The sequence below is a fragment of the Paralichthys olivaceus genome, chromosome 6 (assembly GCF_024713975.1).
Source record: "Paralichthys olivaceus isolate ysfri-2021 chromosome 6, ASM2471397v2, whole genome shotgun sequence".
Lineage (NCBI taxonomy): Eukaryota > Metazoa > Chordata > Actinopteri > Pleuronectiformes > Paralichthyidae > Paralichthys > Paralichthys olivaceus.
In genome coordinates, this window is record NC_091098.1 from 27534316 (window position 1) to 27546815 (window position 12500).

Genomic DNA, 12500 nt, shown 5'->3' on the forward strand with positions numbered 1-12500 from the left:
GATCACTGACTCAAAGTTTGTGACGACCAGATTCACAGACGTCTTTTAATTCACTTATTGAAACTCTTTTTACAGACGTTTATATATTTTTGTCTCTATTTCCTTTTAAGTCAAGTTGTTACTGCTGAAATACTGTAGTTTAATTTTAATAATAATAGTAATAATAATAACCCGCACATCATTCAGCTGCCTCAGATCTTCACTGTGACACCAAACGAGGATTCATCCGCTGCAGAAAATAGACCCTGAAAAAAGCACCTTTTAGTGTGTGGCTCCGTCTGCAGACCTGAGAGCTGTCGGAATCTTCTGCTTATATCATTGTTGTACGGTTTCTTATCATCTTCATTGTTATTTCATGTTGTTATTGGGTCGTGTTGTCAGCTCATCACTCACTGACTTGAAATAAGTTGTGATTCTGACGTCTGACCTTTGACTGACAGGAGTGAAATCATCCTGGAATCACAGAGGTTGATGAATTTCCTCTGAACGTTTCAAATACACAACATGAAGCCTCTGCAACAGTCAAACTCTGTTTCTGAATCATCTCCTAATCTGTTGGTCTCAGCTGCAGGAGCCGAACCACAGTCTGACAGCCACGATGATGATGATGATGATGATGATGATGATGATGACTGTGGTGAAGATTATGAGAGGTGCAAAGAAGTTAAGTGCACCCGAGATGAATAATTAACAGCCACTTTTCTCTACGGTCTATTTTTACCAGAGTGGAGGTGAGAGGAGCAACGAATGTTCAGACTTTTATCAAAGAACAAAAGAGAAGGTTGTTCCAACACAACAAGAGAAACTGAGAGGACAAAGAGACGAAGAGGAGGAGGAGGAGGACTGCAGGACGAAGACACCCCAACAAATGTGTGATGTGTCTGTCTCTCATGCCAGGGGGCAGATGGTGGAGGGGAATAGAGGAGGAGCTGCAGGGAGATAAGAGGAGGAGGAAGAGGAGAAGCTGAATCTATAGACAGTGATGAAGAGTGAGCAGCAGAGGAGAGAGAGAACGTGAAGAGCAGAAGGAGGAATAAAGCAGAAACACCCATATTAACATGAGAACACAATCTGCTGACTCAGGAAATACTGTTTGGGCGTGATCTGTGTGTGTGTGTGTGTGTGTGTGTGTGTGTGTGTGTGTGTGTGTGTGTGTGTGTGTGTGTGTGCGTGTGTGTGTGTGTGTGTGTGTGTGTGCGTGCATGTCTCCAGAACAGAGCAGCCGGATCTGGTTCCATAGCATTGCTAAGCTAATCAGGTTAGCCACCGGACAGACTCTCTCTCTTTGTTCTCCCTCCCCCTCTTTTAATCTCTGGACAGAAGAAACTAATGAACGGATGAATCTTCACAAAGTTAAAGAAGCTGATTAAAGAATCTTGTATCCGTCTCGTTCCTTCTTCGTCACAACTTCTCTCCAACATTCATGGAAATCTGTTCAGCAGTGAAATCCTGCAGAAAACTAACCAGCACTCGAACCAGAGGACGGAGGAAAACAATCACAGTGTGAATGAATCTGAATCAGCTGGACATCAAGTCACAGAACAACCAGAGGACGTTCATGTGAAGTCAGACGTGTTCATGAAACACAATTCACTCATTCACACCGACCAACACTTTGTTTATAAAGTCTGACTTCACATGTAGGTAACACACACACACACACACACACTCACACACACACACACCAATTAGCTCGTTAAGACGTCCCAAACTGTCCTTTCTACGTAATCATTGACCCTGAAAGGTCCGAGACACTAGGTGGCGCAATGAGTCATGTTCAACACATGAATGTAGATTTCTTTATACATTTTAAAAACAGCGTAGATTTGAGTCTGCAGACGAGTTGGATCCGGTTTGTGTTAGTTGTGAATTTGTCTTTTCTTTGGACCGACTCGTTTTCAAAGAGGTGAATCATTTAAACACGTCTGTGTTCGATCGGGACAGTTTGTCCTCAGCAGAGACGATGGACCTCAGTGAGAATCATTGCGGCGGACATTGTTTCTGCAGATGTTGTGGACGAGGCTGCGTCTCCGTCTCTTTGTTCTCTTTGTGTTACGCTGGTGCTGCTGGTGCAGAGCTGGACCCTGCAGCCTCCCTCGCTGTCAAATTGGCATCTTTCCACCTCCCCCCCAGCCCATCACTCTCCCCCACCATCCCACCTCCTCATTTATCTCCCTTTATTCCTGCCTACCTTCCCCCCGCTGCACCCCCATCCCCTCACCCTGCCAACTCCATCCCGTCTCTTGCTGCCCTCTCCTCATCATCAGCCTGCCACCCCCTCCTCCCCCGCTTTAACGCTGCCACAAACTCGGCCTCCCCCTCCTCCCCCTGCTCTCAACTCCTCCCCCACAGTTGCTGTCGTCCAGCTCCACCCTCTGAGCGCTCTGCAGTCGTCTTAGACGTTCTCATTCTGTGCATCAGAAGTCTCAGCCCCTCCCTCTTTCTTCCTTTGACTCCATCCATCGTTTGTTGGTTTCCATGGAAACTGATCCAGGTTCACTCATTACAATCATGTTGATTTGATGGAATTCTGATCAGACACGACGGAAGCAACTTCATCTTCATCATGACCATCATCTTCATCACCGTCATCATCATCTTCATCACCATCATCTTCATCACCATTATCATCGTCATCATCATCTTCATCACCATTATCTTCATCTTCATCACCATCATCATCACCATTATCTTCATCACCATCATCTTCATCACCGTCATCGTCATCATCATCATCATCATCACCATCACCATCATCACCATTATCTTCATCACCATCATCTTCATCACTGTCATCGTCATCATCATCTTCATCACCATCATCTTCATCACCATTATCGTCATCATCATCATCATCATCATCACCATCATCATCATCACCATCATCACCATCATCTTCATCATTTTCTTCATCACCATCATCTTCATCATTTTCTTCATCACCATCATCTTCATGTGAGCAGTTGTCGTATGTTCATGTGTTTTGGGGGCGGGGCTATGAGAGAGGGCCGATGTGATTGGGTGGGATGTGTCAATAGAATAACAAACTAACTAACGAACTAATAAACGAACTAACTAACTAATAAACTAACTAACTAACTAATAAACTAACTAACTAACTAATAAACAAACTAACTAACTAATAAACAAACTAACTAATAAACGAACTAACTAACTAATAAACTAACTAACTAACTCATAAACGAACTAACTAACTAACTAATAAACGAACTAACTAACTAATAAACTAACTAACTAATTAACTAACTAATAAACTAACTAACTAATAAACTAACTAACTAACTAATAAACAAACTAACTAATAAACTAACTAACTAATAAACTAACTAACTAATTAACTAACTAATAAACTAACTAACTAACTAATAAACGAACGAACTAACTCATAAACTAACTAACTAACTCATAAACTAACTAACTAACTAACTCATAAACGAACTAACTAACTCATAAACTAACTAACTAACTAACTCATAAACTAACTAACTAACTAACTAACTAACTAACTAACTAACGAACGAACCATCAGAGCCTCTCACAGACGAACCTGCTCTTGCTGTTGCTGACACTGAGCCTGTAGCTTTGAATCCGCGTCTCACTCACAATCCATTGATAAAGTTTCTGTGTGTTGTGAATGTTTCTCTTCTTTCTCATCCTCTCATCATCTTGTGACTCGTTCAGGACTCACCGTCCTAACGAACGTCAGGAAACATCAGGACAATAAACAACAACAAAGAGGACGTGCTGCAGCTGAATGTTGACAAACAGGAAATACAGAGACGGAAATAAATCTAATCTGAAGAAACAAATCCAGCGTGTGGATCAATTATCAGCTGATTGATTTATTCTTCAGCCTGTAACACGTGACTGCAACACTTGGTTCCACAATAAACCGGTTTCATGCACACAACCGTTATAATCAGCATCATCCGATCACAATCATCACAGAGCGTCACAGCCACGTCTTGCCCCTCTGTTCAGTTTAGATTAAAGACGAACGTCAGAAAACAGTGACGCTGGCGTCAGAACACGTGTGACAGAAAACACAGCCCCCCCCCCCCATGCTGTTTACAGACGGACACGGTGAATCACCAGGAGACGATGCCATGAACAAATCCCTCATCAGTTTCTTGTGATAGGGGATTTTATCCTTGTTGTCCACACTCACACTCCTGACGTCACACACACATGCACAGAAAGGCCTCAGCTCCGTTATGATGCCTTTCTATTCTACGCAGCGTTCTGAGAGACTCGTCTGTGTGGCCACACAAACTGAATATCAGACAAAAAGCAGCGGTTGAGGTGGCGAGCGTGAGCGTCGCTGTTTGGCCGTAATCATCACATGTCAGCACCGCGCTCTCCTGCCGTGAGGCTGCAATAGAAAAGCATATGATGATCATTTGTCAAAACACTTCAGAGCTAAAGAGCGCAGCGCCGAGCGGGAGCACACGAGCAGTGACAGGAGCCATGTTTGAAACGCACGTCGACACATCAGTCTGACCTGCACTTGATAACAGCGCAGGAAAAAATTTAAGACACTAACTTCCCGTCAGTCAACATGACGGCCGCTCAGTATTCAGTCCAGCAACGACGTCTCTCCTCTGATTGCATCCATCTCTCACTGAGATCGATGAGGGCTGGAGGGGAGAGGATCATTTCTGAACTGAGAGGGAGAGGTGAAGATATTGATAAGAGGCGAGCTGGCTGGGGACGAGCACGCACACACACACTCACACACACACTCACACTCACACACACACTCACACACACACTCACTCACACACACATGCGTGCTGTGAGGATTAACAGGGTGCAGGCCCAGGAGCTCCACTGCAGAATATTGATTGCTGAGAAAACCAGCCATGAGGAGGAGGAGGAGGAGGTGTGTGGGTGTGTGTGTGTGTGTGTGTGTGTGTGTGTGTGTGTGTCTTTGTCTGCATCTTTAAAAAGAGTGGTGGGGGGTGGGTGGGGGTACCACCCCTGAAACACCCATTAATAACAATAAATGCAGCACCATCGCTAACGTGCAAAGACAATGAACCGGACGGGGAATCCACAAAGATTAGGAGACAGTGGACAAAAGGGTGTCCGCAGACAGAGAGACAGACATGAGGAGGGTGTGTGTCTGTGGTCCTGTTATAAAAAGCCTGTACAGTGTGCAGAGGACCAGGATCAATACACTGCCACTGACCTTCATTGAGCAGAGGCACAGAGATGGAGAGAGATAACCATCATCGCTGGTCACATGACAGGAGCAGTTTCAGAAGCACTGATGTCTTGTGTCCACTTCCTGTTTCATGGATGGACAGAACTTCAGCTGTGTGTGTGTGTGTGTGTGTGTGTGTGTGTGTGTGTGTGTGTGTGATCTCAGGTACTGAGCTTCACATCTTCATCTGACAGAACAAAGCTGGATTCAGACACACTGGGATCCGAGTCTTCATTCTGTTCTGCTGCGTCTCTGGTGTAACGCCGGAGGAGTTTTACACATTAGATGATGAAAACTTAAGACCTCAGATCTGAGGTTTGTTCAAAATGAAGATCATTTGCTGCTTGTGAACTAGAACGTCACTCAGTCGAGCTCAGACCTCAACTGTCTCCTCATTCTTTCTCAGGACTTTCCCTTTAACACATGAACAAAACAGTCTTTGTTGGGTCATGTCCCAGCAAATGAAAAATCATAGGTTCAGTAGTTTTTGCTGCTAATTAACAAACGCAGACAAAACCATAACCTCCACTGACGAGATAATTAAACAACACCACCATCAGAAAAAAACATTTCACCTTTCAATTCTTTTATTTTCAAAATTGTGCTCTGAGACGTTGTTGATGGACGAGTGTTTGAAATGTCGTAGCTATACAGAGAGAATGAGCCGACGCTTCAGGACATATCAGAGAGTCACAGGAGAAAGTGGACCATAAGATATAAGAGTGAAAGAAACACAACCTCTCTGCACCTCTGCTGACAAACATCAGCTGCAACTATGATCGGAACATCTGGGAGCGAGAACGTTCAGGAAATCTGCAACTGCTAATAATGTGAACTAGAAAGAGAAGAAAAGGAAACAAAGAGAAACAACTAAGTTTATGATTTGAAAATGAAGAACAGACTCACTCAGAGAGGAAAAGTGGAATCTGATTAAATATTACTCACTGATGTTAAACTGAATCTGTTTAATAAAGAGGCAGCCGGAGTCTGTGTGACCTTCAAGACTAAAATCCAATAAAGTCTCTGCAGGTCCAGAACCAGCAACAGAAAAAGAACTAACCTTTTTATGGTTTAAAATAAAACACAGTATAAATGTCTCCCTGCAAATATTCTAAACTCCAAAAACACAGAAGTTTGAGTTATAAATATTTCTCCTTTGTCTTCTTATATTGTGTGAAACCTAAGGTTCCACTAGAAGAAACCAGAATCTAATGTCAGAGGTGGGACGGCAGCAGGACGTCACTTTACTGAGGCTGAGCTGTTTCCTGCCTCATCTGATGTTCTCTGCTCCTCCTCAGGATTTTACACTGAGGTATCAGGCAGTGCAGTAAACAGCAGGTGAGAACGGACCTCATGTCTTTGGTTCTGGGACTCAAACCTATGACCCCTTTAAAGGTCAATTAAAGTCCCAGAGACAGGACAGGTGTGCAGAGCTTTCACCCGCCTGCACCGCTGCAGGAAGAGCAACATATCAGACAAAAGCTAATTCGACACCTGGATTTAAAAGTGCAAACGAAGGCGTCGGTGGAACCTGAGCTCTGCCAAGACACAATCTGAGATAAAGAAATTCCAGAAGAGGTCATTTCAACACTGAACCTGAAAACACAGAGTTTCTGCTAATCATTGACTCCTGAAGGGAGTGGGAACGGTTGTAAAGAGTTAAATCAACAAGTTTCTACCTCACAGACACAGAGGGGGGGGCATGGAACTCAGTCAGTGGATCAGTCTGTGAGTCTGTCGGTCGCTCTGTCTGTCCCCAGCAGCCAGTAGGGGCATGGATACTGGAGATTAGTGGAGTGTCCAACACTGAGCCACACTTAATCCAGTCAGTCACAAATCTGCCCCCAGCATGACGATTAACCCCTTTCCCCTGCAGCAGGAAACCCTGGGCAAACACGGCCGGATTAATCCAGACAAAGGTCACTGCTGGACCCGGCTCGTTTCACCCTGCAAACACATCCAACACAGCCGAGCACAAATCAGTCTTCACAACCTGGAGTACGACTTTGAACCAGACGTGTTTCACCTCGTCACAAACCCCAGAGGTCAACGTCTGCAGATGCTCCACATTGAAGCATCCAAAGTAAAAAGGTTCTAAACCACTCCTGAGAAGATGTCTTGGTTTTTCACCAGCAGAGAAACCTGAGAAAAAAGACTGTGATGTGTAATTTGACCCAGAAGGTAGCTTCAACACTTCAACACCCAGAATGCACCAGGCTTGACTCCTACCGGACAGGACGGTGGTTCAAGTCCCCTTAGTTCGGCTGGAGAACGCAGCATTCAATGCTGATCATCAGTCGTTACAATATCAATATGAAGATGATGATAACGGATCATGACTCAGAACATCATCAATCTGTTTCCAGGAATCCTCCAAATAAATTTGACCCATCTGGAAAAAGTACAATGAATTTTGTCTTCTGGTTTATTTCGAGACGTCCAGACTGGCAGTCAGTCCGGTTCAGATGATTGAGTCGTCCGTCTCTCCCTCCTGACCAGAGCCAGCTCATCAGTTTAGACTGAAGTCGTCAGCGATGAGAGAGGAGGAGGAGGAGGAGGAGGTGAGGGCTTCAGGGAGCAGCAGAGGAGGAGCTGAGGAGCAGGAGTTCCGCTCCAGCTGCATTATAGAGCTGATCTCTGCAGGGACTCTGGTTCCAGTGGTTGAGCACTGAGCACACAGCAGCACAGCCACCGGCCAGCAACAGTCCAATGGAAACACTTCCTGTGGATCCTACAACTACATCCACAAAACTTTATACTGGGAGCTTATAGTGCCTCTGCTGGTGGGAGGTAAACCCAACAGTCAATCAGTCCTAACTTAGGATGGACACTGTGTCCCACACAAACCTCACACCATTACTGCATATTCTGTCTTTTAGTCTCGGGACTCGTTTCAGAGCGTCAGACTCTCAGTTCAGTCTGAAGCTGAACTTCAGGTGTGAACGGTTCCTCAGAACAGAAGTTCTGGGTCTGGATCAAACTGATCCTGGTTCTGTTGGTTCACAGTGAAAACACTTTGTTGGACCAATCACAGGAAGTAGAGACACATTAAACCATAGAAGAAGAAGAAGAAGAAGAAGAAGCAGCAGCTGCAGTCTTCACTTCCAACGATAAAATGTTTGAACCGTGAGGACGTTCATTTGACCTAATGCGGAGTACTGTGTTACTGTGGAGTACTGTAGTACTGTGGAGTACTGTAGTACTGTGGAGTACTGTAGTACTGTAGTACTGTGGAGTACTGCCCCTGAAGGTGCAGATGCTGCCAGTGACACCATGGTGATGTTAATGAAACTATGACTCAGATCAGATCATTCTATGACTGTTTGTGAATCAAATGTGCTGAGAGTTAAACAAAAGCTGTTCATCTTCTCACTCTAAATAGAATTCTTCTATTTTAAATGAATGGAATAGAAATACTTTTAAGAACTAAGTGGCAGCAGAGTTTTCAGGTGTCAACACATCACTTCACTCACATGTAACCTACATACTACGAATACTACGATTCTCAACATCACAGCTGTCAAAACACATAATACTCTTCTCGGTGTATTGTCCCCTGACTGAACTATGACGAGTTTCATCTTCTGAGAGCTGCAGGTGAAAACCCATCACCTCTTTCAGCCTCTTGCTGACGAGAGGAGTGTGCAGGAGAAACTCCAGGGAGCTGTGAGGAGACGTTGAACGAAGGGGGACAGAGACAAACACTAAACAAACAGTAACAAGAGTTTGACATCAGACTGGGAGCAGCGCCTGCAGGTGACCCGGAGCTGAGTTCTATGAAAATGTCAAGAAAACTCCAGGAATACTCTGAATTACAGATTGTGACTTAATCAAACCACAGCGTGTTGATCCACCACATGAGAGCTTCTCCTGCTGCGAGTGTGTTTACATCCACAAATGTTTAGCCCGACCTCCTTGTTTTATGGTTCCAGTGTAAAGGCCGGGGAACGACTCTCTGCCTCAGGCCGGGCTAATCAAACACAAACAGGCTGAGCTCATCAAGCACCGAGCCAACCGGCCGCCAGACCGAGGCAGACGAGCGCTGACGTTCACAACAAGGAGCTGCTGAGGTGAAATGTCACCGTGTTGCCTCCACGACCTCCTGAACACCTTCAAACTAAAAGGAGTGTTTGAAACATGAGCAGGAGACAAACGCTCCTGCGTTCAGATTAATGACACTGTAAATCATGAGTCATATTTCTATTTGTATTGTTTTACTCCTTGAACTTATTCTTACATTTTTGAACAGATTTATCTTTTTCATTTCTTTTTGAATCTTTTATTTTGCTTGTTATAAACTCATAGTTTAAATGCTTTGTTTGTGTTCTATTGTCAGTAGAATTACACAAAACTAGTTGGAAGGTTGAGACAAGAGTCAAGACATAATGTTGCCACGACTCTGGACAAAGAGGTGTTTCTACGCAACTACTGAGTTTATAACTTTGTGTTCATCGCTGGTCGAGTCATGTGACTGACGAGAACCAATCAGGAACAGAACGTTCACCGTTTACTACAGACTCAGTTTGTGTTCAGACTAAAACACAAAACCAGAGTTTTCAAACTAAAACAAGAGCAGTTCACACAAATCTCTGCAGTAGAGCAGAGTAGAGTAGAGCAGAGTAGAGTAGAGCAGAGTAGAGTAGAGCAGGGTAGAGCAGAGTAGAGTAGAGTAGAGCAGAGCAGGATAGAGTAGAGTAGAGCAGAGCAGAGTAGAGTAGAGTAGAGCAGAGCAGAGTAGAGTAGAGTAGAGCAGAGCAGGATAGAGTAGAGTAGAGCAGAGCAGAGTAGAGCAGGATAGAGCAAAGTAGAGTAGAGCAAAGTAGAGTAGAGTAGAGCAGAGCAGAGTAGAGTAGAGTAGAGCAGAGCAGAGTAGAGTAGAGTAGAGCAGAGCAGGATAGAGTAGAGTAGAGCAGAGCAGAGTAGAGCAGGATAGAGCAAAGTAGAGTAGAGCAAAGTAGAGTAGAGTAGAGCAAAGTAGAGTAGAGCAGAGTAGAGTAGAGCAGGGTAGAGCAGAGTAGAGTAGAGTAGAGCAGAGCAGGATAGAGTAGAGTAGAGCAGAGCAGAGTAGAGTAGAGTAGAGCAAAGTAGAGTAGAGTAGAGCAGAGCAGAGCAGAGTAGAGTAGAGTTGAGCAGAGCAAAGCAGAGCAGGATAGAGTAGAGTAGAGCAGAGCAGAGTAGAGCAGGATAGAGCAAAGTAGAGTAGAGCAAAGTAGAGTAGAGCAGAGTAGAGTAGAGTAGAGTAGGATAGAGTAGAGCAGAGCAGAGCAGAGTAGAGTTGAGCAGAGCAGAGCAGAGTAGAGTAGAGTAGAGCAGAGCAGAGTAGAGTAGAGCAGGATAGAGCAAAGTAGAGTAGAGTAGAGCAGAGTAGAGTAGAGCAGAGCAGAGCAGGATAGAGTAGAGTAGAGCAGAGCAGAGTAGAGCAGGATAGAGCAAAGTAGAGTAGAGCAGAGCAGAGTAGAGCAGAGTAGAGTAGAGTAGAGCAGGATAGAGCAAAGTAGAGTAGAGTAGAGTAGAGCAGAGCAGAGTAGAGCAGAGCAGAGCAGAGCAGAGTAGAGTAGAGTAGAGCAGAGCAGAGCAGAGCAGAGTAGAGTAGAGCAGAGCAGAGCAGAGCAGAGCAGAGCAGAGCAGAGTAGAGCAGAGCAGAGCAGAGCAGAGCAGAGTAGAGTAGAGCAGAGCAGAGCAGAGCAGAGTAGAGCAGAGCAGAGCAGAGCAGAGCAGAGTAGAGCAGAGCAGAGTAGAGCAGAGTAAAGTAGAGCAGAGTAGAGCAGAGTAGAGTAGAGCAGAGAAGAGCACAGCAGAGAAGAGCACAGCAGAGTAGAGCAGAGTAGAGCAGAGTAGAGTAGAGTAGAGCAGAGCAGAGTAGAGTAGAGTAGAGCAGAGTAGAGCAGAGTAAAGCAGAGCAGGGTAGATTAGAGTGGAAGTCGAGTGTGGACGTAGATTCATTTTGAAATAAATCAGTGTAGGCGAGGCCTGAAACTCCAGAAGTAGAGGGACCCGACCCAGGATGAAGGAGGAGGAGGATGAAGGGGAAAAGGGGATTAGCCTCCCCGGCCCTCCTGCTGAGCTCATGGCCAGGTCAGGAGAAACCTGGAGTTATTTTGGACACAGTGGAGGAGCTCAGCTGTTCCTCACTGGATTTGTCCTGGAGGAGGCTCCGTCCTACTGAACCTGGCAGAGGGCTGAGGGTGGGGAGGAGCACCTTGACCCCTGAGAGGCCATGACACCAGCAAACGTCTGAAATGAATCAGCGTGAGGCCTGATGAGCCGTCACCCGTCATGTTCAAACACGTCGTGGAGACGTCAGTCTTCACTGACAGTCTCTGGTCTGGATCCAAACAACATAACATTCTGTATAATTGAGGAGACGCTGGAGGAGTCGATCTAAGAACCTGCAGGTTAAAGCTGCTTCAGTCGATTCTGCTGAAACAACATCTTCTTTCTTTTATTACGTTGAACTAACTTCAGGAGAAAGAGGTTGTAAAGTAATGTGAGTGTTCTGTTTCCCAGGTGAGGCTTCCATGGAAACGCTCACTGCGTATAGAAGTACACTGGAGGACCTCCAGAAACCCTCAACCCCTGCTGAAGGGCCCTTGAGCAAGGCAGTGAATTCCTATCAGCCTGTGGAGGACGGCAACAAAAGATAGAAGAATAAAGATTTGTCACTGAAACTGGAAGATGAACAGAGATGGTTCTGTTACCACATTCACATGTGAGGCCACGGTTTACATGCCTGGCACACGCCAGCGATTGTTCCTCACTGCCAGCGTGTGCTTGGTCATTCTGCATCGCACACACACACACACACACACACACACACACACACACACACACACACACACACACACACACACACAGAACAATGTGTGTCTGTCAGATCACATGAATAATATTCAACTTCTGGCTTTAGTTACAGTATATACAGTCAGTTATATACAGTCAGTTATATACAGTCAGTTATATACAGTCAGTCAGTTATATACAGTCAGTTATATACAGTCAGTCACTAATATACAGTCAGTTATATACACTCAGTTATATACAGTCAGTCAGTTATATACAGTCAGTCAGTTATATACAGTCAGTTATATACAGTCAGTCAGTTATATACAGTCAGTCAGTTATATACAGTCAGTTATATACAGTCAGTTATATACAGTCAGTCAGTTATATACAGTCAGTTATATACAGTCAGTTATATGCAGTCAGTCAGTTATATACAGTCAGTTATATACACTCAGTCATATACAGTCAGTCAGTTATATACAGTCAGTCA

The 12500-nt window shown here is 44.8% G+C and overlaps 1 protein-coding gene across 3 annotated transcripts in view; it reads right to left on the reverse strand.

The window, feature by feature from the left end:
• The window catches only part of LOC109645197 (nucleolar protein 4-like), an 84491-nt gene that overhangs the window by 44745 nt on the left and 27246 nt on the right, over positions 1–12500 (reverse strand). The gene's annotated exons all lie outside the window — the stretch shown is intronic.